This window comes from Hordeum vulgare, chromosome 4H, assembly GCF_904849725.1.
Source record: "Hordeum vulgare subsp. vulgare chromosome 4H, MorexV3_pseudomolecules_assembly, whole genome shotgun sequence".
NCBI lineage: Eukaryota > Viridiplantae > Streptophyta > Magnoliopsida > Poales > Poaceae > Hordeum > Hordeum vulgare.
Genome location: NC_058521.1, coordinates 300,416,550 through 300,422,117, shown reverse-complemented (window position 1 = coordinate 300,422,117; position 5,568 = coordinate 300,416,550).

The following is a 5,568-nucleotide window of genomic DNA, read 5'->3' as shown; positions in this document are numbered from 1 at the left end:
GTAAGGCCTGAGTTATCCACAGAGTGATAAAAGTCCTCATAAATTCCAACGGCGTGTAAGAACACGTTGCTTGGCCATTCGCACGCTCGAACTTCTGCGACTCGAGGGACCAGATACTTGGGCTTCTTCTCACTCCCATCATCCTTGGAGTTACGGCTTGACGAGCCTCTTAAGAACCTCCTCATATTTTCCCTTTTCTATCTATGACAATTTCGGAAATTTTTAGTGACTCTAAGGAAAAGTGAACAAGGCTCAACAAAACTCGTAGCGACTACTCCCACAAGTGCCTAGAGGCCATATTATGCATCAAAACTACTTGGGACCAGCTAGAATTAGCATGCAAAGCTCAAGAACATGGTCACCAAGGCACCAAAAATACGCGGAGTATAAAGCACTAGAGCAAAAACTAATTGGACCAATGGAGGAGTCACTTACCAAGGAGTAATTTCCCCAAAACAGTTCGGAGAACGGTGATTTGAGCAGAGAGATCGAAAATCCTAGCAAGAGGACCAAGAACACGGGTTTGAGCTGTGAAACGATTTTTTCTGGAGGTAGGAGAACCAGATGAGAGCAAGAATGAGTGGAGGGGGTGCCCATGGGCCCCACAAGCCTGGGTGGCGTGACCAGAGGGGTGCCCGTGCCCCAAGGGCTTGTGGCCCACTGATGCAGCCCCCAGACAAGCTCTTTGTCTCAGAATTTTTCAAAAATTACAGAAAAAATCATACTTGATTTTCAAGACGTTTGGAGAACTTTTCTTTTCGGGGTACTTTTCTACGAGACGCTAAAACAGAAAACAGGGAAAACTAAAGTAAAGCTATCATTTTTCTTCTAAGCAACCTAAAGTGAAAGCTTGGAACAGAAGTTTGTGACTCCTCGATTCATCCATCTCATGGTCATCGAAAGAAAATCTGCCAATGAGATTGATCAAGTCTCCTCGACAAACCTTTTTGAATGGCAAAAGAGAACGGAGAATTTTCGAATAGTCACTAGGTCACCTCAATTGGGATGTGTATCTCCCCAACAAGCAAATCATACTTCATCTTGACACGAGGAATAGGGCATTCAAAGCTCCCAATAAGAATCGATGAAGTCTTTTTGATAGGATTGATGCAATGTACTCGATATTGTTTCTTCGGAAAGTCCACTGTATGCTCATTACCGTTGACATGGAAAGTGACATTGCCTTTGTTGCAATCTGTAACAGCACCTACAGTGTTTAAAAAGGGTCTTCCGAGGATGAATGCCATGGCATCGTCCTCGGGAATATCCAAGATAACAAAGTCTGTTAAGATGGTGACGTTGGCAACCACAACGGGTACATCCTCGCAAATGCCGATAGGGGAAGCAGTTGATTTGTCGGCCATTTGCAGAGAGATTTCAGTGGGTGTCAACTTATCCAGTTCAAGTCTACGATAAAGAGAGAGAGGCACAACACTAACACCTACTCCAAGGTCGCATAACGCAGTTCTAACTTAGTTGCCTTTAATGGAGCAAGGTATAGTGGGCCCACCGGGATCACCTAGTTTCTTAGGAGTTCCACCCTTGTAGGTATAATTAGCAAGCATGGTGGAAATCTCAACCTCAGGTATCCTCCTCTTATTAGTCATAATATCTTTCATGTACTTAGAATACGGAGACATTTTGAGCATATCTGTCAAACGCATTTGCAGAAAGACATGTCTGATCATTTCAACAAAGCGCTCAAAATCCTCATCATCCTTTTTCTTGGATGGTTTGGGAGGAAAGGGCATAGGTTTCTGAACCCATGGTTCCCTTTGTTTACCATGCTTCCTAGGAGCAAAGTCATTCTTATCGTATCTCTTAGTCTTAGGCTGTGGGTTATCAAGATCAACAGGTTCAATCTCCACATCCTTATCATTGCTAGGTTGAGCATCTTCATGAACATCACTATTGATATTATCATTAAGCTCATGTTCATCACCAGATTGTGTTTCAGCATCAGAAACAGAGGCATCATTTGGAGTTTCAGGGGTAGCAGCAACAGGGTTACTAGCGTCCAGGTTCCTATCATTTTTCTTCTTCTTTCTAGGATGACTAGGTGCATCAGTGCCAACTCCTTGAGAATCTTGTTCAATTCTCTTAGGATGACCCTCAGGATACAAAGGTTCCTGGGTCATTCTACCATCTCTAGTAACGACTCTAACGGAATTGTCATTCAACTCATTGAGCAAGTCATTCTGAGCTTTAAGTGCTTGTTCTACCTGAGTAGTAACCATAGAGGCATGTTTACTCAGAAGCTTAAGATCATTGACATTTCAGTCCACACAAGCACTTAAATGACTAAGCATACGAGAATTTTGTTCCAATTGTCTGCTAACGTAATCAATGAAACTTTGTTGTTTGGCAACGAAGTTATCAAATTCATCCCGGCATAAGCTAGCAGGTTTATCAAAAGTAATATCACTCTCATCAAACCTACGCAAAGTATTTACTTCTACTATCTGTATCGGGTTATCGAGACCATGGATCTCTTCGATAGGTGGTAGATTTTTGACATCTTCAAATTTAATGCCTTTCTCTCACATAGATTTCTTGGCTTCTTGCATATCTTCAGGACTGAGGAATAGAATACCTCTTTTCTTTGGAGTTGGCTTAGGAGGTGGTTTGGGAATAGTCCAAGCATTCTCATTGCACAAGATGTTATTCAGTAGAATCTCAGCTTGTTCTACAGTTTGTTCGCTAAAAACACAACCGGCGCAACTATCTAGGTGGTCTTTTGAAGCATTGGTAAGTCCATTATAGAAGATATCAAGTATTTCATTCTTCTCAAGAGGGTGATCAAGCAAAGCATTCAGTAGCTGGATGAGCCTCCCCCAAGCTTGTGGGAGACTCTGTTGTTCAGCTTGAGCAAAGTTGTATATTTCCTGCAAGACAGCTTGCTTCTTATGGGCAGGGAAATATTTTTCAGAGAAGTAGTAGACCATATCCTCGGGGCTACACACACAACCAGGAGGAAGAGAAGTGAACCAAGTCTTAGCATCATCCTTTAGCGAGAAAAGAAACAGCTTGAGGATATAGTAGTGGCGGATCTTTTCCTCACTAGTGAATAGGGTGGCTATATCGTGTAGCTTGGTAAGATGGGCTACAAGTGTTTCAGACTCATATAAGAATTCATAATCCTTATTTGTCACAAAGATAGGCGAAGTAGGAAACTTCGGGTCATATTTCATCCAAGCGTTCAAAGATTTTTCTTTCCACTTGCGCAGTAGTTTCTCACCATCATAGCTATCCTTACACGCAAGCAAGTCCTCAGCTATCTCTCCTTCCATAACATAACAGTCAGACATAACAGGCAATTCACGCATAGGAGAGCTAGTTCTAGCAGACAAAATAGCAGGTTGTACTTCAATAGTATCAGCAGTTTCAGAAGTATCATCACGTCTAGCAGCAACTCTAGCAATTTGTGCATCAAGATGCACCTATTGGCAAAGCAGTAGTAGCATCATAAGGCAAAGCAGTATCAGGCATAGCATCATCAAGCATAGTATCAAGCATAGCATCATCACACATAGTATCAAGCATAGCATCATCAGGCATAGTATCAAGCATAGCATCATCAGGCATAGTATCAAGCATAGAATTATCAGGCATAGTATCAAGCATAGCATCATCAGGCATAGGCGACATATCAAGATTTCTAGCAGGAGGTGATGTCGCAAACTTACTCATAACTGAAGGTGAATCAAGTGAGAGCTAGATGGCAGTTCCTTACCTGCCCTCGTAGTGGAAGGCAAGATTTAAGTTCTTTGATCTTTCGGATTCTTCATAGTGACCAGCAGACGTCAATCCCAAGTGACTCAGAGAATATAACTGTGCCTCCCCGGCAACGACGATAGAAAATAGTCTTGATAACCCACAAGTGTAGGGGATCGCAACAGTTTTCGAGGGTAGAGTATTCAACCCAAATTTATTGATTCGACACAAAGGGAAGCGAAAGAATATTCTCAAGTATTAGCAGCTGAGTTTGTCAATTTCAACCACACCTGAAAGATTAGTGTCTGCAAGCAAAGTATCCGTAGCAAAGTGGTATGATAACAACGGAGTCAAAAAAAGATCTGTTGACGGCAGACTATTCCTAACTTGTTGTATCAATGGCGTCAGTAAATAGCACGTGGACGGGGGACTATTCTTCCCCAGCAACTACTCCAGAAAAGTCTTGCAACAAGTAACAACAAAGTAGCAAGTAACAGTAGTAGTCACACCAGTAGCAAGGAACAGCAGTAGTGACAACATGAGCAAGTAATAGAAGTAGTGACAGTAGTAGCGACAAAGTAACATAGCAAGGACCAGTAGTAAAAGACTCGTAGGCAGTGGATAGGTGATGGATTAGTATGATGGATGTGATTCATCATGTAACAGCTATAACACGGAGAGATAAGTAAGTAGCTCCCGTTCGTCAATCTAATGTAGGTATGTATGCCGTATGTAGTCATACGTGCTTAGGGAAAAGAACTTGCATGACATCTATTGTCCATCCCTCCCGTGGCAGCGGGGTCCTAACGGAAACTACGTGATATAAAGGTTCTCCTTTTAATAAAGAACTGGACCAACGCATTAACACTTGGTGAATACACGAACTCCTGATACTATGGTCACCTTCGGGAGTGGTTCCGGCTATTGTCACTCCGGAGTTGCCGGGTCATAACACATAGTAGGTGACTACAACTTGCAAGATAGGATCTAAAACACACATATATTGGCGACAATATAATAGGTTCAGATCTGAAATCATGGCACTCAGGCCATAGTGACAAGCATTAAGCATGGCAAAGTAGTAGCAACATCAATCTCAGAACATAGTGGATACTAGGGATCAATCCCCGTCAAAACTAACTAGATTACATGATAGATCTCATCCAACTCATCACCGTCCAGCAAGCCTACGATGAGATTACTCACGAAGGGTGAAGAGCATGATGGAATTGTCGATGGAGGAAGGTTGATGATGACGATGGCGACGATCTCCCCTCTCCGGAGCCCAAAACGGACTCCAGATCTCCCCTCGAGATGAAGAACAAGAGGTGGCGGCGCCTCCGTATCTAAAACACGATGAATCCTTCTCCCTGATTTTTTTCCGGGCGAGAAGGAATAAATAGAGGTGAGTTTGGAGGTGGTGGTGCCAGTGGGCCCCGCAAGCCCTCACGGCGCGGCCAGGGGGGTGGTCGCGGCCTGTGGGCTTGTGGCCCACTGGCCCACCTCCTCCGGTGGATCTTCCCGCGGGTATTTTTTATTAATTCCAAAAAATTTATCCGTAAATTTTCAGGTCATTCCGAGAACTTTTATTTCTGCACAAAAACAAGACCATGGCAATTCTGCTGAAAATAGCGTTAGTCCGCGTTAGTTCCATTCAAATCAAGCAAATTAGAGTCCAAAACAAGGGCAAAAGAGTACGGAAAAGTAGATACGACGGAGACGTATCAGTGCTCTGATACCATCTTGTAGAGACGAGACCTCAAACAGTCTTAGTCTCTATGCATCTATGTCATCCCTGGATCGGTAATACTGACACGCACAGTACTTGAGGATTTATAACATTGTTTCAATCAC